Here is a 23,089-nt window from a genome sequence, read left to right on the forward strand (position 1 = left end):
CAAGCATGTCTTTGCTCAAAGATGTGAAGCTAAAGTAGAGGAAGATAAAGAAAAGAATTGTGATGAGGAGGAAGAATTTTGTTGATCAAACGAGGTTGCTCCCAGTGAGATAAAGTTGAATTTTGAAATTCTATGTTGCTAGTTGATACATCATAAATACGTTAGCTAGAGACTAACATATCAGATGGTAAGATAAAGGATAAATTAAGATGGATGATAGATAAGATTAACGTAATAGAAATGAACCTCACTTGGAGGAAAGCCCCTAATTACGAAAAGATATAAGATAAGCAGTCGTTGTGATATGAGATACACCAATATGGATAACAAGGCTCATTATTATAGATAGCCATACTATAAGGAGATGATGTATGCTAGTATGGATAACCATACAATAGGGAGAGATTTTTTCAGCTTCGCTAGATAGCCATGTGATTGGGTGATCAAAGATAGATTTGATAATCAGTAGATTGGCCCCTACAAAGGAAAACATGAAAAAAGAAAAATATCAAATGGTTTGGCCCCCATCTAGGCAAAAAGATCAAGTGGTTTGGCCCCCACTTAGGAAAACATGAAAAAGCGATCGACAAGAACCATGCAAGGGACTAGATAACAAATGCAAATCATGTAGAAATATAGATATGATTCCCCCCTTAGAATGATAGGCATGAGAGGCATGTCATTCTAAGGAGAAGAGTTCTTGTGGCATGTCAACATAGGAAGATGTTTATGTGGAATGCTGCCATTAGATGGTGACACATAAATATCCATATTGGTGTCCATTATGGTCTAGTGTGGATAGCTATGGGCAATGAGGATATGTAATGCCACTGCGAGATGGGTATATCGCCGTAGTGCCAAAGTTCTTGGATCTAAAGAAGAGCACATGAAGACAAAGATAAATTAAAAATTTGGCTCAACATGGAAGAAAGTAAAGATGCCCCCAACGCTTTGCATCGTACCTAAATATCAAAAAAGAAAAATATGACAAATAGAAGAAGTATATAATAGATAGAATAAGTTGTACGATGAAAAATCCCTTGTATCCAGGCACCTACAGAGTAACTTGGGTACTCCAAGAGAGAACAATAGATAAATATAGTCAAACTCATGTATCCAAGCACCTACGGAGCAAGTTGGGTCCTCCAAGAGGGAACGAACATATAAAGAAAGCATGGGGGAAAACAAGCAAGTATACACATACTATGCTACAAGATAAAAAAAGATAGGGCCCTATAAGCCTTCAACAACTAGGTCATAATCTTCCCAATCTATATCATATAAGGAAAGAGGAACAGATTGAAGCATGATGCAGAGATCTCAAGGATGTTAGAAACAACTCAAAACCATTCCTCAAAAGTGCTCACAAGAATCCAAAGGGAGATCTTTCTCCCAAATCACCTTGCCTACTCACCATCCCTTGACACCTTGACAACTAATGGCCCAAACTTGAATGTTGACTCAAAATAGATCCAAAATTCAAGGGCAGGCTACTAAAAAGAGTTTTGGCATCACAACAACACCCCTCAACCACTGACATGAACCCTGTGACCTAGTTCTTCAGTTTTTCCTTCACAACCATAGCACTTTCCTAGTAGCCCTCCATAATGACTATTATGGTCATAAATTTTGATCCAAACCTGATATCAACAACATATAATCTTTCTAGATTCCTTTTGGAACATACAAAACATATCCTAAAATTAGGTAGGGTTGTTTTGGAAAGTGTGGATCTAAAATTGGCTGTCTCGTTTTTAGACTAGGCCTAATTAGGCTACTTTTACAAAGAACCTACCCTCTAAACACTCCCCCAAACCAAATTATTTACTCCAATAACCTATTCATGGTTTAAATAAACAAAATCCACAACTTTTATCAGTGGGTACCCTCACAAATTCACCCAACACACCAATGATCTCACCTTCTAGGCCTTCCAAGCTTACTTACATTGAGGGTTTATTGGAAATCTTATCTCCAAATCTTAAACCACTTTTAAAATGCCTCAAAAATTTCAAAATATATATGCACATGCTTCAAAAACATTCATCCACTTAGTAACAATGTTCTTTCATCCAAACCCTACATGAAAGCATCAACTTTCACCAAAACAAGACATAGAATGCACCTAGGGCATCACCATAAAATTGGAAAATGGCCTCCCCTGCTCCTAAGAACCCATAAAAGACAAAATTTACAACTGTGTGAGCCATTCCACTAAGTAACCATGTGATACAGTGGGTGGACTGGCTGAAAAGTCCATTTTTCACTCTCAAACCCTTGAACCTAGGTTTACACAGGCAGTTTTCAAAAAAATGCTATAACTTTCACTAAACTTAACCAAAACTCATGAAACTAGTGCCAAACAAAAGGTAATTCACCCCTCTTTCAAATTAATTTATTCTTGAGTGGCACAAGCACCTCACTAGCAACAAGGGAAAGGTATGCAACAACATCAATGGTTGTGTCCATGGGCTCAAAGGAGACAAGGGTCAATGATCACGTGAAGATCATAGACAAGGTCAGGATGTCCTCCAAGGAGTTGAACAAGAAAACCTCCATAGAGGAAGGGGGTGACTCATGCAGAGAAGATGAAACAACAATAGGACTACCATCCTCTGGAAGAGGGGTAGTGATGAACTCAAGAGAAGGTAGGGCCTTCTCAATCACACACATAGAGACAAGCAAAGCAGTAGGCACTGAAACAGGTAGAGAAAGGGATGAGGAACATGCCTGGAAGGATTTTTGCTATTGAAACTCTAGGATGGGCCCCTTCTCAAGATTTCATTTGGTTTAGATAGGATAAACAGGTCTCTTATCAATCGTAGCAAGCTGAGGACCCTAGGAAAAATCTAATTCTAGAATGGTTGCGAAACAGGGGAGCAGATAAATTTGCATTGAACACCACCTGCATATGCAGCATATCAATGAGCCAAGACAATAAAGGTATGTTCAATAAGGAGGTGATTAGGGGTGGCTCCAATGAAGGAGAAATGAAAACCTGCACCCACTTAGTGGGGGGCTCTTCAATAGGCCCCAAAGTAGCAAGAAACAAAACTGAAGATGATGCAGAAATAGGAGCAGTAGATGAAATAGGATCGAATTCGACAAAACTGGGTGGTGAAGATGCACTAGCACATTGCAAAGTGGCATCACGGTCTCAAGTTATGGCCCTTCGATAGCGCTTGCACTCACACGCATGTTGATTACAACAAAGATGAGGGCCGCCAACTAAAGCCTGAGAGGACTCAAGAGCATCATGCTTCATAAGGGAGGCCTCCAAAACAATGGTAGGGACAGGAGAAGGCCCAACCAATGGAATAGAAGGTGCATTATAGATAGGTACTACATTCATAGCAATAAGCATCTAAGATCACTTCATGCATGGAGTAGGAGGAGGAGAAGAGGGTGCAAATGCAGGTTGTGAAACAAGAGCAAGCGATGACAAATGAATGTAAGAAGAACACCTCCCTTTCTTGTATTGAGAGGGCTAAGAGATATCGACCATGATTAGGAGATCAAAGGGAGGGCATACCATAGACTTTTATAGTGTGGGTATCTTTCCCTTGTCTACATTGGGTGCAATTGATGGAACAGAAGACACCACCGGAGGCTGCACAGTCCAAGGCGAACGGGGAGGTCTATTCAGAGGAACAAATTAGTCTCAATCCCTGGTGATGAGGGGACGTGAGGCACCACCCACTCCAAGATAGGAATGGATGGAGTAGAGGTTGATGTAGGAAGAGGCAACAAATAGCTAGGGTGATTTGACTTAGGGTTTGTAGCATTGTAAATTGTACACCCTTAGTTGGGTTGTACAATTTCACTCTTAGGTTAGCACTCATCTTAGTGTGTTTTCATGTTTCATTTCAAATTCCCTTTAAGAATTTAATTAATTAATTTAAGTAAATCTAAAGTCTTGTTTTATCACTCTACACGTGATAAAATTTGACCCTTAAACCCTAAGTGTGCCCATTTTTAATATTTTATTCTTCCAATTAATTATTTCATCAAAAACCCTAATTATGTCCTATTTAGACCTTCAAGGGCCGATTTTGCATATCTAGACACCTCGAATCTCAACATATTCCTGGAATTGACTTTAGAATCACAATATCTTTCTTCCTCAAAAATTTGACAAAACATTGGTCGGACTAAGAGGCGGCCTCTTGGTCTTGACATTTTCTCCCCGAATTTTGGGAGCATGTTTTGGCGGTATTTTAATGTTTGTATCCAAGAGATTGAGGAAGGTAGGCCTATGATAAAAAAAAAAAAGTTAGGGTTTCATACATATAGTCTTTCCTTTCCTCATTTGAAGGATCCATCTATAGGAAATTGAAGGAGCCTCTTATGAAGTGAAAGTGAAAGTTATGCAGAGTCTACAATCAACAAATCAATCATTCATCAAGAATTTATGAAGCCTTAATCAATCATCTTCAACATCAATTAGGAGCTTTGAATACATTGAAGAATAATAGGAGATCACCAATTGTTGATTGGCTTGTACCCCTTAGGGTTTGGTATTGTTTCAAGTTATTTTCATGTCTTTGTATGAGCTTCATAACATTCATTTTCAAATTTACATTCATGATTTAGATCCATTATTGCATTTTTGATTTAGAGCATTTACATTTACATCTACAATCAATTAGGGCCTACTCTCCAAAGTGTAGGGTAGAACTCTAGATCTACTTTCTTGCTCATTTAGGAACTTGCATATACACAAGATTATTTCACACACATTTTAAATACATTATTGGCTATTTGTTGAGGTGGAAATCACTAAAACAAGGGGTTTGACTAAGGCAAAACCCTAAATAGCCACCTAGACACCATTTTTGAAGTTGCAGGTACAATTATAGAGATCTGACTAACACATGAATTTTAGGAATGATGGAACACATAGGTACAAAATCAGCCTCAAAAGAAGACCCTAGTTTTTAAGGACCAGAGCATGGCATCCTAGTCCAGTACCAAGGCATGGTGCCTCGGTCCTCCTGTTTTGCAACATTTTTTGGCAGTTCAACATTTCAAACTCTTAGAATCCAAAATCCAGAAGTTCAACTCTCTGTGGTATTAGGGACTAGGGAATGGCATCTTTGTCCTGATCTATTAGTAGCAAATTTCAGTGATAGGTGCAAATCTAAGTTCCTTTTCCAGCTCTGTACTCAGTCATTCATCTTTAGATCTATAGGTTTATGCATTTTCGGTTCATGTTTGCATCTTTGTTCATCTCCTAGCCTAGTTGATCATTGCATTTCACTTTGCACATCTCCTCTTCATAGAAGAAAATGAATAGAAACCCTAAAGACAAGCCTTGACCCTCTCTCTCTTACAAGAATTGGTCAAAGTTAATTATTTATTAGTTTCTTTCATATTCCAATGTGTGCATGGGATTGGAATTAGGTCTTAGCCACTTGATTCCATTTTCATACATCACAGGGGCCAACTCCCCCATCTTATACTGATAATAAGAATAATACATCAGATCGCCATGAGGAAGCATGGGCCCCACCAAAGAAAGCTAAAAATGATCCAGTGAAATATACCCATGGATTACCAAGGGTCAATATCCAATATCCTAGATGACATGCACCAAACCCTCACGAGGAAACTTGAGATATTTATGAATCATCGAAGGGACTGCATCCATAGAAATCAACCAAGGAATGACTAGTTTAACCTAAAATAGGTCTGACTTAGGAATGATCACAAATTTAGAAGACATAGCCTTGGGTCCCATAAGGATCGTCAAGGTGGTGCTACCCAAAGGAGGGATAGAGAAACCATCATGTTGTTAGAATTAGCGATCACTGAGAGGGGGCTGAATCGGTGATCTACCGGAAATCAAATCCTCAAACTTATTCTTGTTGGCCATTTGGAGGAATTAATGATGTGTTGCATTGATGTTTTGTCATTGATGTCAACTCTAGCTGTTTTCGATGCTTTACCGGCAGCTTTCTGGTCCTGGTAGGTTGTATGATTTCTGGTTGGTTTGGATCCGACATGATTTGGTATGATCCGGTATGATCTGGTAAGATTTGGTTATGGAATTGTCTTATTCATGCTACTCATGTTCATATTTAGTAAGTTAGTTTTTCTCTAGTGATCAGATACTATCCTATTTGCTTGGAAGCTTGCTTTGTGGTTCCGGTGAGAGTTTCACCAGCAAAGCTTTGATGAAGATCTTTGATTATATGCATAATTGGTGTTGGTGCAGATTCTGGTATGGATTCAAGATTTTGATGGTGATCATGTTCGAGACTTGGCAGATTGGGATCATTTCTTTAGCATGTAGACCTATATTGGGTCCCGATTGATCTAGGTTATGGACCCGTTTAATGTAACATGTGGATTGGACCTCTCGATGTGTTTCTGGGATGTCTTATGAGTTGGATATTATTTTTTTATCCTTAGGCCAACATATTTTATAATTATGTAATTGGATTATTGTTTGGTGGCCGACTTGATTGTTTATGGTCCAGGGTTTATATATATATATGATATAAGATCTCATTATAGATCATTAGGTCATGGGATATGGAATGTAATGTGTGAATAATGTAATATCATTTAGGAAAAGGATATGGTCGATCATTAGAGATCAAGTTGGGTTTATGTAAGAGGAGTTAGTCCTCTGGTATTGAGCTTAATCGAAATGGTACTTAGGCATAGGAGATGTTATCTTTGTAGTTCATTCCTTTCTCCAGATTGTAGTCTAGATTTCTATGTAGTCAATGAGACTCCTTTTGTGATGAGTAGTTTTCTCTAGGTTGTTGGCCTTCCTACAAGTGTAGGCCCCTCAGTTGTAATTCACATACTTACGGCAGAAGTATTATTTGACTGTGGGTAGGCTTCCCACCATGGTTTTTCCCTTTACCAGGTTTTCCACGTATAAATATTGGTGTCATGTGGATGGTATTTATTCTCTGATTATTGTTTATGCTTAATTGGTTTAACTACTATTCCAGTATTTATTTTAAGAATTTTGGTATTAATGTTTTGGGTTCCGGTATTATAGTTTTAATTGTTGAATGTTTCGGTTATCTGTGACAACTGATTCACACTCCCCCCCCTCAGTTGTCTTCTGGTTAATTGAAATGTCTAACAATTGGTATTAGATCCCTAGTCCTCTCTATAGAAAGCTTAACCACTTGAGGAAGATCCTATGGCGACTAACAATTCAAGCTCATCTAGTTCTTTTGGAGCTATATTTCGAAGAGATATTCCTAGGCTTGATGGAACAAATTATAAAGTATGGAAGATTCGGATGGAGACTCATCTAAGATGTCTCAGAAAATAAATTTGGGGGATCACACAAAATGGCATTACACCTTATAATCTGGCATCAGGCAATCCTCCTCCAGAAAACTTGGATAAGGAGCTTGAGAATGATTATAGAGAAAGAGAAACCCTCTTTTGTGCACTTTCTGATCAGAAAATAATTGGATTAACGGACAAATCATCTCGAAAGGCTATATGGGATAGGTTGGAGACTCTTAATGAAGGTGACCCTACAATGGAGATTACTAAACTTGATGGTTATTGGGTGAGATATGAAAACATGAAGATGGAAGAAGATGAAAGGAATACTGCATTCATGGAAAGGGTAAATGAGATTGTTATGGGAATTCAATGTTGTGGTGGAACTTTGAGTGAAGATGAAATTGTCTCTAAAGTTCTGAGAGCCCTACAACCATCTTACAAGATCAAGGCTACTACAATTAATGAATTGATAAAAATGGCTAATACTCTTATCAACAAAGATACCTTGGTTGGAAAATTATCTCCTTTTGAGCTTGAAGAATTTGGACCTTCAAGAGCTGTGAAGTTTGAACCGGATTTTCATGCATCTACATCATCAACTAGTAAGCAAGATTGGAAAGCTTTATATGCAAAGAAATTGGATGAAATGAAGAGAGAAGATGATTATTTTGAGCAAATTGAAGCACTAATTGCTAGAAGAGTGCCTAAAGGACCGATACGAAGTAAGTATGAAGGAAAATCACCTTTTAAATGTTTTGCATGTAATAAGATTGGTCATTTTGCATCTAGATGTCCTAAAAGGAATTCAAGATTTGAAGAAAGAGTGAGAAGATCTTTTAATCCTAACCCTGGATATTAGAACAAGTATAAGTACAGGAAAAACATAGACAAATCATGCTACATAGCGGATGAGGTAGGTATTACTGATTCTAATGATAAACTGGCATAAGACTTTGCTAGTGGTTCCGGCAATGGGAAGGAATGAGTGTTCCTAGCTATCAAGGAAGATGTTCTGGCACTAGAAGAGAGTGTACTTGAAGAGAAGGTAGTTGCTGCTAAAATTAAAGACAAAGATGAATGGGTAATTGACAGTGGATGTTCACATCATATGAGTGGAGATAAAGGGAAGTTTCTATCTTTGCAAGAATTTGTTGGCGGTCTTGTTAGATTTGGAGATGACAAAGCATGTATGATCAAAGGAAAAGGGACTATATCATTACATGGAAAGTGCAATAATAATAATGTTCATTTTGTTGAAGGTTTGAAGCATAATCTTTTGAGTGTAGGACAATTGGTGGATAGGGGATTTCAATTACAGTTGAAGGATAGAAAATGCAAAATCATTAATAGATTTGGTTTGGAGATTGCAACTAGTACACAGATAGAAGGTAATATAATTTATTTGAATTCTGGTGAGAAGACATGTTTGATTGTACAAATTTATGAGAGTTGGCTATGGCATAAAAGGCTATGTCATGTGAATTTTGATTGCATTGTAAAGATCAGTTCAACTAAGGCAGTTAGTGATATACCTAAGATTGTGAAGCCCTATAATCCGACATGTAAAAAATTTCAAATGGGTAAATAGTTCAGAACCTCTTTTAGGAGTATACAAGATAAATCTAATGATGTTCTTGATCTTATTTATACTGATTTGTGTGGCATTGCTAGAGTTAAAAAATTTCAAGGTGATAGATATTTTATGCTAATCATTGATGATTATTCTAGAATGATGTGGGTTACTTTTCTAAGGGAGAAATCTGAGGCTTTTGAAAAGTTTAAAATATTTAAGGCTAAAGTGGAAATTGAGATAGGATTGGAGATTAAATGTTTGAGGTCAGATCATGGTGGAGAATTCACATCCAGTGAGTTTAATAACTTTTGTGAAAAGCATGGTATAAGGAGACAATTTTCTACTCCCCAGACACCTCAGCAGAATGGAGTTGTAGAAAGGAAGAACAAAACTATCTTGGATGATTCTAGAAAAATGGTAATGGAATATAGTCTACCTCATATCTACTGGAGAGAAGCAATGAACATAGCGGTTTGTACATTCAACAGAGTATATATCAAAGGAGAAATCGGTACGACACCTTATGAATTATGGTTTGGCAATACACCTACAGTTAAGTATTTTAGAATCTTTGGTAGTAAATATTATATCAGGAGAGATGATATCATTGGAAAATTTGATCCTAGATGTGATGAAAGCATATTTATTGGTTATTCTAATGAAAGCAAGGCATGTAGATATTATAATAAGAGATTGAATTGTGGAGAGTGCTAATGTCAAGGTGGATGAGTTGAATAGAAGTCAAATCGAAGTTTATGAGCAAGAACTGGCAGTTGAAATGATTATATCAAAACTGGTAGTACCCTTACTAAAACAGAGTGTTGAACCAGTTACTCCGCCAGTATCACAAAACTCAATAGTAATTGAAGAACCGGGAAGAGGAACATAAAGTTAGATGACTCCTAGGTATGTGAGATTGAATCATTCTCAAGATCAAATCACTAGGGATACGAACAATGGAGTGGTGACAAGAAGAAGAGTGGAAACTAATGAGGTATGTTTAATTTCTCATGTTGAACTGATATTAGTAATCGAAACCTGTAAAGATGAATATTGGTTGAAATCTATGGAAGAAGAACTAGATCAGATTGAGAAGAATAACACATGGACTTTAGTTCCCCAGCCTAAAAATAAGAATGTTATAGGAACTAAATGGGTTTTTAGGAATAAATTAAATGAGGATGGACAAGTTGTAAGGAATAAGGCTAGATTGGTTTGTAAAGGATATTCTTAGAAGGAAGGTATTGATTATGGAGAGACTTTTGTATGTGTAGCTAGGATTCAAGTTGTAAGATTATTTCTTGCCTATTCTGTCGATAAGAACTACAAGGTTTATCAAATGGATGTTAAGTGTGCATTTTTGAATGGGGATCTTGATGAGGAAGTTTATATTGAGCAACCTGGTGGTTTTTCACTTTCAGATGATACAAACATGGTTTGCAGGTTAAGGAAAGATTTATATGGATTGAAACAGGCACCTAGAGCTTGGTATGCAAGATTGGATAAATGTTTTTTGAAGCTTGGTTTTACTAAGGGTAATGCTGATAGTAATTTATATTATAAGATCACTGATGATGATATACTGATTATTGAAGTATTTGTTGATGACATTATTTTTGGAGGTGAAGATAAGTTATGCATGGAATTTTTTAAGAATATGGAGAAAGAATTTGAAATTTCTATGACTGGGGAAATGAAATTTTTCTTAGGTTTGCAGATTACTCAGATTGACAAAGGTATTTTCATCTGTCAAACCAAGTATGCTAGGGAATTATTGAATAAATTTGGTATGGGAGACTCTAAACCAGTAAGTAATCATATGGTTACAAGTGAGAAATTGACAAAGAAAGATGTTTCTACACTGGTAAATCCTACAAGATACAAATCTATGATTGGAGGTCTATTTTATTTGACTCGAACTGGGCCTGACATAATGAATGTTGTTTGTATTGCATCTAGATATTAGAGAGATCCTAAAGAAAATCATGAGAGTAAGGTAAAAAGTATTTTTAGATACTTGCAAGGTACATCAGAACATGGTTTGTGGTACCATAAGGATGATGACTTTACTTAATGTGCATATATAGATGTTGATTGGGCTAGAGATGTTGATGTCTGGAAAAGTACTTCTAATGGAGTTTTCTTTCTTGGAAAGAAGTTGGTTTCATGGATCAGCAAGAAACAGACATGTACTTATTTATCTATTGTTGAAGTTGAGTATGTTGTTTCTACTACTAATTGTACACAAGTTCTATGGATTAAGAAAATATTAAAGGATACCAAAGTGCATTGCACTAGACCGGTAGTTATTCACTGTGATAACTTTGGTGCTATTGACATATCAAAGAATCTAGTATTTCACTCTAAGACTAAGCATATATCTCTCAAGTATAACTTTTTGAAGGAGAAGGTGGAAGAAAATGAAGTTAGGCTAGTTTATGTGAACACTAAAGAATAGATTGTAGATATTTTCACTAAACCTTTGCCTAAAGAATCATTTGAGTACTTGAGAGACAAGTTAGGGGTTTCTACCCCTCCGGCAGAGAACTGATTGATGTTATTTGGCATCAGTCCAGTATGCATTATCAAAAATATTATTCATTCCAAGACTTATGTGGGGATACTATTACTCAGGGGGAGTAGTTAGCTTTGTGTTTCAGTGGTTTTTTTTTTTGCTTTGATATTTTTTTCAGATTTATGGCATTGATGTCAAAGGGGGAGAGATATTGATGTGAAAAACTTAAGGAGTTGTATACATTAGGGGGGGAGATACTTATGAAAAAGAAAGTTTTACAGAGATATCATTCAACTGGGGAGTTTGGTCTTTATTTTATAACTTCATTGCTATATCTTTGAGTGGGAGATTGTTGGTTGTTTTCAATTGGGGGAGACTTGTTTGGTATTTCTTGGCACTTGGATGTTTTTCACATCTAGTGTTGGCATCAATGCCAAAGGGGGAGATTGTTGGCCATTTGGAGGAATTGATTATGTGTTGTATTGATCTTTTGTCATTGATATCAATGCTAGATGTTTTGGATTCTTTACTGGCACCCTTTTGGTCCTGGTAGGTTGTATGGTTTCTGGTTGGTTTGGATCCGGTATGATTTGGTTATGGAAGTGTCTGATTCATACTACTCATGTTCATATTCAGTAAGTTGGTTTTGTTCTGGTCATCAAATGCTATCATGTTTGCTTAGAAGCTTGGTTTGTGGTTCCGACGAGGGTTTCGCGAGCAGAGCTTTGATGAAGACCTTTGATGATATGCATAAGTGGTGTTGGTGCGGCTTCTAGTATGGATTCAGGATGTTGATGGTGATCATGTTTGAGACTTGGTAGATTGGAATCATTGCTTTAGCATGTGGACCTATATTGGGTCTCGGTTGATCTAGGTTATGGACTGGTTTAATATAACATGTGGATTGGACCTCTCGATGTGTTTCTGGGATGTCTTATGAGTTTGATATTATTTTTTTAACCTTAGGCCGACATGTTTTGGAATTATGTAATTGGTTTATTGTCTAGTGGCCAACCTAATTTTTTATGGTTGAGGGTTTGTTTATATATGATATAAGATCTCATTATAGATCATCAGGTCATGGGATATGGAAATATATTGAGCAAATAATGTAATATCATTCAGGAAGAGGATTTGGTCAATCATTGGAGATTGAGTTAGGTATATGTAAGATGATTTAGTCCTTTGGTATTGAGCTTAATCAGAACTGTACTCAGGCATAGGAGATGCTATCTTTGTAGTTCATTCATTTCTCTGGATTGTAGTTTGGATTTCTATGTAGTCAGTGAGACTCCTTTTGTGATGAGAAGTGTGCTCTAGGTTGTTGGACTTCCTGCAAGTGCAGGCCCCTCAATTATAATTCACATACTTACTGTAGAAGTATTATCTAATTGTGGGTAGGCTTCCCACCGTGGTTTTTCCCTTTACCAAGTTTTCCACATATAAATCTTTGTGTCATGTGCATGGTATTTATTCTCTAATTATTGTTTATGCTTAATTGGTTTAACTAATATTCTGGGTATTTGGTTTAAGCATTCTGGTATTAATGTTTTGGGTTCTTGTATTATAGTTTTAATTGTTGAATGTTCTGATAATCTATGACAACTGATTCACCCCCCCCTCAGTTGTCTTCTAGTTATTTGAACTATCTAACAATTCTTTATCCATCGGTTAGCAATGCATAATAGAAAATAATATAAACATGCAACAAAGAATACACAAATCCTCAACACTGAAATTTTTGCTTGGAAACCCGGAAATTGAAAAACCATAGTTGGGCTAGAACCCATAATATTCATATACTATGGTCAGGAGTACATAAATATTGCATAGATAGAGAATGCACTTGCATTCAAGCTCACTACCTAAAGCTCACTACAATTACAATTGCTCGGAAAGATACAATCTTCAATGAAGTCTCACTAACTTACAATTTGATTATAATGAGAAATTAAAATGAAATGAACTCTCAATTAGCATCTGGCTATGAAAGAATGAGTTTTGGTTAAGCACTGAATTTTTGACTATCTTTGCTCTGTTGAATACTCTGTTTCTGTCTTAATCAGCTACCAGTTGGTTTGAAAGAAAAGTGTGCACATGAAACTATGCTCAATCACACCAAAATAGATCACCACATCACTATCATGTGGAAAATCAATTGCCGAAATGATCTTATATATCCAATCTTAGCACAAAAGAAATCTCCTTCAAGTCGGCATCAAGAAGTGTAACGTGTAGCTCCAAGTTGGCTTCAATCTTGAAAAAAACATAGCACCGGACCAAAATATTATAATCACAAAATTCCTAAGGGTCTTCCCAATCACTAAGATCACAAAAATAATCACCAAAAACACTGCAATCATCATAAATCATTTCAAACCAAAATACTGAAACACCCTATTTTATCGGTTAACTTCATCTTTCGGATAAGATGAATCATGACTGTTAGGTTGAATCACCAAGAAAATTTGACATCAATGACAACCCTAAACAAATATGCAACTAGTGGAAGTCATCTGAAATCATTGGATGAGTGTCAATTACTAACAATCTCCCCCTTTGGCATTGATGGAAACCCCTATGAAAAATGGTTGTGTTGAAACGTGTATATCGAATGAAAGCATAAAAGAAATCTAAGGCTCCCCCTTAGATCAACAATCCAAAAATATGCATCATCAAACTATACACTCTATACACAATTAGTCTGGACATTTTTCACCTCATCTCTCCCCCTTTGACAACAATGTCAAAGATAGGGTGCTGCCCAAAATTGATATATAGATGACAAACATTTTACAAATACTTGAAGAGATCAGCAGAAGTAGTTTTCAAAAATCCCTAGTGAGTTTCCCACCCACTCTTCAGGTTATCCAAAATTGTGATAAATGCATTAAATAGTGTAGCATGAATTTCTAATTCTCTCAAATCTGATGGTACAGGTCGGGCCATTTCCTTCATATAGTCTGCCTTATTACTTAGCATAGTGTCTATCCAGATGGAAATCAAGTTCTGGAGTTCACCCACTTTTCTCAAAACTTTCTCCTTATCTACTTGAAGGCTTGAGATTTGATCATTCAAGGCTATAATATTTCCTTCAATACTTCTAGATAATGTTACATTAGGGTCAAAATATTGTGAGATACTAGAAAGCTTTTATATGTTTATCAATATCAATAGTGAATTTGGGAAATATAAGACAAGATTTATATAATTTACCAACTTCTGACAATGTGCCAGAAATAGTCTGCAATCTCTTATTCATTGTTACCCTATCATCATCAATCATTTCCAAGAATGTTTATTTTCTAACTTCCTTAAACCTGTCCAAAACTTTCTAAGTATTTGTCTTTTCCAACAAATCAAAATTGTTATTTACACTATTAATCAATTGTAATAACTTATCGGAGGGGCTATTATTTGAATATAACTGTACATTGGAAGCCACCTTCTGCAAAACAACTATGGACATCAAAATTAGCTTTTGTCTTCATTTTCAGATTTTACCAGATCTTGACTAACTTGAGCTTGTACTGCAGTAGAAAGCATAAGCTTCTTTGTAGGAGACATTTTCCCAAGATCAGCTGAGCCATCAAGATTGATCAGAATCTGAGGTGGGATCCCTGAAACTGGAGGAGTGGCGATTGTCATAACAACTATGCCTTTACCTTTGTCCACCTTAGTTACCTCAGCTTCTCCTAAAACATCATCCTTATTTTCTCCCTTGTCCCCAATATTAGTCTATTAAATCATAAGGACTATAGATCAACTATCTTTCACCAGAGGATTGTCATCAGTCTCATCATCAATTGTGGTATTACCTTGGTCTTCTAGCTAATCTTCAGACTGAGTCTCAACCTTGTGACTTCTGGAATCACCTTTCTTATCTTCTAGCTTAGATGGTCTAAATGCATCTTTGTACAGAGGGTCATTCTAAATAATCTTTTTCCATATTTCCTCTATCTCTTTTCTCATCTCCTCTACATTCCCAATCATTAATCTATTTATTATGTTCCTACTTCTGAATTCCTTTTTGTTTGCTTCTTCAATTAATCTATTGACTTCACTATGGGTAATACAAGTACATCTATTTACTAGCTCTCTCTCCTTCATTTCTCTATCAAGTTTTCTTGCATTCATTCTTCTAGCATCTATTAAACCATACAAGTCCTTTGGAATGGACTTTTCTAATTCAATTAATGTATTACTAAAATTATGTAGGTATAATACTACTACTTCCTCAACCTTCCTTTGGTCACCATCATCAAAATTTTTAAAATTTGCTTCAAGATTCTTCAAATTTTCATCCACTAATATTTCATCTATCAATTGATTTGTTGATAGTGGAGGAATGATTATGCACTTATCTTGTATATTTCCAGATTCAAGATCTTTGTAAATTTGACTTTTGACCTATATACCCCTTTGGGGTCTTCCAGTAGGAGAAAGATCTAACTTGGTCTTTTTGCTTTGTTGTGCTCCACTGGATTGAGGCTTTCTCATTAGTCTAAAAAAATTCTCCCTTTTTCTTAGGTCTTCCTACCTCTTCCTCAGATTCATTTTCTAAGGCCACTGAAGATACTGCAATATAGGTTCTTTTGGGATTTTCTTTTTCCTTTAGCACACCTTTTCTAGATGGGCTTTGTTTAGCAAGCAGTTCCATCGGAGTAGGAGCAGACTTAGTTACCTTAGGTTTTTTCTTGGAGGGAACCACATCAACCTTGGGTTTCTTGGTTTCCTCTTTGGCCTCCTTTTGAGAATATTTTTCTCTTTCTTTCTTCACCTCATCCTTGGTGAAACCCATTTCAGTAGCTACTTCTTCTGCCATCTTAGTGACTTTTCTCTTTAGAGCAGGAGCAATGAACTGCATGTGTAAACTAAGGTCCTTTTCTTTAAATGTGCTAAATATCCCTTCCTTGGGATCCACTGGTTGACCCAGAAGGTGTTGTGCATATGCCTCAAGTGTGCTAGAGTCAACTTGATACCCCATGGTCATGATCCAGACTATCCGAGGCTCCACTACTTCCATCAAACACTGATCCTTATCAACCATGAAGCAAATGGTTTTCTCATATTTCTCAACTACCTCCTTCGGAGTCCTTTCCCTATTTTTAATTGTTGCTTGAAATGTTTTAAAATATCCCCAGAGGGAAGATATCCTCATGGTTGCATCACCAACTCCCCATAGACCTTCCTTGATATGCATGGCCACCATTCTATCATATACCCATTGGACCTTACCATTGATACCAGGTATCTCATTCAGGAAGTACAGTGCCAAGAAAATAAGGAGTGTACCATATTTAAAAGTGTTCTTTTTATCCTGCTTAATTTTCATCAGATTGCTTAATAATTCATTCAGAAGTGTAGTGCATAGATCATACCTCTTATCTTCTTTGACCATCTAGTAAGAAGAGTAGACAATAGTACCGGAGATAGAGTTCTATTGGTCAGACTAGTAAAGCTTGTATCTGACTACCATTGAAGAAAACTTCACATCATTCTACAAAATGGCATTCACAGTCATGGCTCTACTATCAAATTTAGATCCAGTGGTAGCTATGATGGTGTCATTTGATACCTTTCTTAGACTAGGCACATCAATGGTTTAAGCTAAACCAATTATAGCATGGAATGCTTGCTTGGTGATTTTGTGGGGCCTATCAAGCCATATAAAATCATCATGCATGTGGCTAAGGATGTAGCGGATCCATTATGCCTCATCAAATAGCGAAAAATGCATGAACTTGTAGCATCCTAAAATTGCGACACTTGCAATTTTGACTGCATTTGGGTCTTCACGATGGTGGCGCAATGTTGAACCTGAATGGAGACCCCGAAACCTATTTATAACACCAAAAACTACATTTTTTGCACCTTGGCCTGATCCCTCCTTGCACCCTGCTGTCCCAGGAGGTGGGACCATGGCGCCCAGCGCCCTAGTCCTTCAGGACTAGGGCACCCAGTGCCTTGGTCCCCTAGGACCATGGCACCCAGCGCCCTGGTCCTTCAGGACTAGGGCACCCAGCACCCTGGTCCCCCAGGACCATGGCACCCAGCGCCCTGGTCTCTTTTGGGCATCAAGTCTTTAAGTTTGCAATTCGGGAAATAATGTTTCCTGGTCAGCCTAAGGTCGGGAAAATCAGTCTATCAGCCCTCATTGACAAGTATATAAACTACATTTCCCCTCCCATTTGAGGGGGTAAGAAAGAGGAAAACATATGTGCGCAAGAGACGTGGAAGCGATATTCAAACATTCAAACATTCAAGCATTCAAGCATTCCTTCAAGCAATTGAGCATTCTAAATCTCCATTCAAGGCTAGGTGTTGCATTCAAGACAAGGATTCAACCATTGAAGAGGAGATCACATACAACATACAACATACTACATACATTACACCTTCGCATGTAAGAATACAAACATTCTTACAACAAGGTATCAGTACTTGTTTACATTACAAACATTTACATTTACAACATTCTCATTTCTTGGTTAATTCCAAAACCGGGGATTGACCTAAAGGCAAACCCCTCATCCCTAACCCCCCAATCGTCCTCTCTTTTCTGTGTGTAGGTTGCAGGTACGCGGCTGTAATTGAAGATCTGGAATCCTTGTGCAGAGACGAACAGATCCCCCTTCGTTTCGCGGATTTTTCGGAGGACCGTGTGCACGCCAGGCGCCATCGTCCTGTCAACTTTCGCTCAAATTTGCAGAACAGCACCGTCTCAACATTTTACTGCTAATTCCAGGTCCGCAGCTTCATCCCATATCCCTATCTCTGTTTATAAGCGAATCTTTCCTACTTTACATGCATTCCTAGTTCAATCTTTCTATCTACATTCTTAACAAAAGAGGGTATCCTTGATGTCACAACCCTTGAAACTCATTTAGAATCCAATCTTGCATTGCGTGGGATTGGATCTTGTGGGTTTCAACCCCTCTTTTGAATGTAAAGTCTCCCCTAAGTGAAAACCATCAACCCTAGTGACTCTCCCTTCTCTCTCCTTGGAGTTGGGGAGGGGAGAACAACTAGGGTTTGATTTTTCCGCTTTACATTTTGGTGAACCCGACTTGAACATCCTAATTTTGATTATTCATGGTTAGATTTGAAAAATTTGCTTCCTTAATTACATTTCCATGTTTGATCTTTTGCAAATTTTAGAGGCTAATTGCATAAAAACCCTAAAATTTTCTTTTTAGTAATTAAACTTGTGGAATGTTTAATTGTTAATGCTTGTTTCAGATTTACCCTTCTATTGGAAATTGTCAATTCATATTTGTGCTTTAATTCTGAAAATTAAGTGGTTAAATGTCAAAACCCTAATTTTTAAAACCTTCTTGATTCAACCTTTGACTGATAATTTCACTGATCAAAACACCTCCAAATCGGCTGTAATTTTGGATTCCGCAACAAAATCACAATATCTTTCATCCCTAAAAATTTGGAAAAAAGTTGCGAGGACCATGTGCACCCTGAGCGCCATCGTCCCTGACATTTTTTTCGAAATTTCGGGACTAGATCTTACTGTATTTTTTTGCTAAAATCTAGAATTTTGGCTGATTTTATCAATTTTAACACTTTCAAAATTAAAGTCAAAGTTGGTCTAGTGATTGCTTGGATTGAGGCTTCTAATCATTCAAAAATTGTTGAAATTGAAATTCATATCAAAATTGTGTTTCTTACAGTCCTAAATCTGAAAAGTGTGTTAGCATTCATTCGAAATTTCAGTGTTTTATTCAAATTTTTGTAGTTTGTGACTTTTGAAATTAAGTGTTTAATTGTAACAACCTTGATTTCCACTTTCAAATTCGAATTTTGCATGAAATCAAGTCAACTTTTAAATTTCAAAGCCTGCATTGCTTTTAGTATTCCTTCTAAAATCATAAAATTCAAAATTTCAGTTTCCCCCTCTTTTTCAAAATTCAAAATTTACATTTTTCAACAATCTTGGTAGGGTTCAATTTTGAGATTGCAACTTTAATTTGGCCTATCTACAGATCTTAAAATCACTCAATTTTTTCAGATTAGCTTTAAAATATTCATAACTTTCATCCCTGAAAATTTCGAAAAAAGTTGCGAGGACCGTGTGCACTCCATTCGCCACGGTCCCGGACATTTTTTCTGAAATTTTGGGAGATTGTCCTGATTGCATTTAACAGCTTAAATTTAGGAGATTGGCTGATTTTATTGAAATTTGCTACCTCTAAAATTCAAAATCTTCTCTCTCTCTTTAGTGCATGAGTTTTACAACAATAAGCCCTACTTACACTATTCCTGTTAGACGAAGCCTTAGAATTAAGTCTTTCCAAGGTGTAATTACCAAGGAGATGGAACCTAATTTGAATGGCCTTTTTAACGAGGACATGGGTAATTCCTCTAATCCTCTTAATGATGAAGAAGCTCTCCATGAGGTTTCTGTAGAACAACTTTCAAAATTGGATAACCAATTTGATGATTTTCGACAATGGATGTCTCAAGAATACCCTGATAGTGAAGCTCTTTCATTAATTGAGGGTCTAAAACGTATGGTTCAAAGTGATAAGAATGGAATTGATATTTTGTGTGGTATTGCACACATTGTGGATTCGAATGTGATGCCTATGAAGAGTTGTGCCGAAACTTTGGGTTATACACAACCTCCTACTCAAGTTAATCATTCTATTCCTTTGACAACTCCTATTGCTAGTATACCTACTTTTACATCAAACATAATGACTACTTCAATACAAGAAATTCCTCCTATGATCACTAGTCATGGGGGCAATCCCTCTTCTTCAATCAACCCTCTTCCTTCATTCAATCTGACTTCTTCATTCATTCCTTCAATGAGTGTTCCTATTATATCTCCACAAATGAACATGACGCAAGGGGGCAATTCATTTAACCCTTCCATTCCTCCTTGTAGTGCTCCTCCTTTCCAATCATCTCCTATGACTAACTATCATAGTGTCCCACCACCTTACTCTCTACCTTCTTTCAATAACATAACACTTCCATCACAATCTAACACGTCTAATTTGAACTCTTCGACTGAAGCGACCATTAACAATCTTGCACAAACTGTCTCTTCTTTACAGCAACAAATTGCCTCTATGAATCAATCCAAGTTTAGTGTGCCCACATTTGATGTTGCAAGCCCACTTTCTCTTGACATTGTTCGAGCTATCCCCCCTAAACATGTTGAAATTCCGCATTTGGAGCTTTATAATGGTAAGGGTGATCCTTTAACACATGTTAAGACCTTTCAAACAATATGTACTGATTTTGCTTATGACCAAAGGTTGCTTGCAAAACTGTTTACTAGAACATTAAGAGATAAAGCCCTACAATGGTATTGCTCATTGGCTTCTTATTCTATTACTTCTTTCGAACAACTTGCAAATGCTTTTATTCCACAATTTCAAAACAATATAAGCCCTAAAGTTACTTTGATTGATTTAATGCATTGTAAACAAGGTGTTAAAGAAAAAGTGACTGATTTCATTAGTAGATATAAGCATTTGTATGCTCAAATTCCTTTTCCAGTACCTGACAATGATATTCAAAGAATATTTATTTCTAATTTACAAAAATATATTAGAGAAAAACTTCTGTTTTCTGAGTTTACTTCTTTCCAACAGTTGTGCGCAACTCTTCACAATTATCAACTGACTGTGAGTCAAATGGAACAAGCAAATCCTATGGCTCCGAGTGATAAGGGTGATAGTAGTCAACAACCATTTGGGAAGTTTAAACCGAACAGAGAGTCCATTAAATTCAATGAAAACATCATCAACAACAATGTGAATGCAGCATCAAGTGTGCCTCCTATTTCCAAGTTTTTCAAGAAAGAAAGAAAGTTTACTCCTTTGAATGAATCATTGCATAGTATTATGAATAAGTTATTGGAACAAAATGTTCTTACTCTTCCTCCTATAAGGCAAATAGATCCTGCAAAGATTAATTCACCCTATTTTGATAAAAAATCTTTTTGTCAATTTCATCGTCAACCTGGGCATGATACTGAAAAATGTTTTGCTTTAAAGGGTAAAATTCAAGATTTGATTGATAATAATACTATCTTTGTTTCTAGTGTGAATGATAAAGGTAATACATCTGTAGCTCCTCCTAACCAAAATCTTTAGATTTTTACTGTTCCATTACCTTCTCATACCTCTAATGCGATTGATACTAATGATTCCTCTGTCTCACCTGATGATCTTGTGTCTATGACTCCGAATGTGATTAACTTTGTAGAGCAGCAGAAAATCCCTAAAGAACCTTCCATCACCTTTGATTCTAGTGAAACTATCAGGGCACCTGATGGTCCTTTATATATAGTTGCAAAAGTCAAGAATACACCTTGCCGTGGAGTGCTTATTGATCCTTCTTGTATGGTTAATATCATTACTGAAGAATTTCTTTTTACTTTGCAATTGAATCAAGTGATCTATGATGAAACAAATGTGGTTGTGAAACTATTTGATGCATTTTCTTCTCCTGCAATTGGTTCTATTACATTACCTATTGAGGTCCATAACAAATCCCTTGATGTGGACTTTGCTATTATTCCATCATCCGAACAATTTCGTGTGAAGCTAGGCTATCCTTGGCTATCTTCCATGAAAGCTATTGCTTCTCCTATTCACAAGTGTTTGAAATTTTTCCATAATGGTGAAGTTGTTACTGTCAATCATAGCCTCTTTAAACCAACTGAAAGAACTTCTAGCATTCCTATTGATTACTTTTGGCCTAAACAATTCCAATCTCCTCCTCCGCGAAGTGATCATCTTTTCAAATCTTATCAAAAGTGGAAGAAAGATATGATCCTATCTCTAAGTGAACCTAGAACACCCAAACTTGACATTCCTATCGTTCTTGAGAAGGAATTTCTTCCTTTGAAAGATAAAACTAATGTCTTTCCTCAAGAAGATTCCCAACCCATCCCTATGAATGTGACTATGCCTATATCTAATAAACTTCCTAAAAGTAGACCTATCCCTCCTCGTCATGATGGACTTGGTCTCCTTCCTAAACCAAGTATTCCTCCCTTATATGGAGTAGTTCCTCCTCCTTCCTCTTATGGAGAGAAGAGACCTTCCTCTTCTCCTATTATTCAACCTAAGAGACCACAACCTAAACACCCAAGTGAAAAGGATGAGAATATTCCTCCTCCTCAATCTTCTCAACTTCTTACTAAGACTAGACGGAATCGTTCTGCACGTGAACGCCGACGAAAGCATCATCTTAGAGCTCAGGCAGCTACTTCTCAAACTTTGCAATCCCCCAAAACACCTTCAGCCAGTATTATTCCATTTTCTCCTCAGCCGACAATTGAGCCGAAATCTCCTAAACATAAGATGCATGATGGTCTTGATCTTGTGTGAGTTAAAGATCCTATTTTTATAAATCTTGATGATGATATAGATGAAAATGTTATTCATGATGAAAATGTTACTCCTGTTCATTCTGATAGTGAATATGAATATGTTGATGTTGATAACCATTTATCTAACAAATTTTCTAAAGCACTTATCCTAGCTCCTAGATAAGAACAATGTGGCTCGGAACATGAACATAGCCCTTGTTTGGATTTTGTGATAGCTCCATCTGCTGTGTTGGATGTTCCTCCTCTAGCATGTTTCCTACCTTCCTGAAATATTGATCAGCAAGATCGGGGGGTGGATGACGTGCTAGACTAGTTTCATTAGCATAGCAGACTCTCTCCTCCTCTCTTGATCTCTCTTGTTACTTCTTCT

Source organism: Cryptomeria japonica, chromosome 7 (genome assembly GCF_030272615.1).
Source record: "Cryptomeria japonica chromosome 7, Sugi_1.0, whole genome shotgun sequence".
In the NCBI taxonomy this organism is placed as follows: Eukaryota; Viridiplantae; Streptophyta; class Pinopsida; order Cupressales; family Cupressaceae; genus Cryptomeria; species Cryptomeria japonica.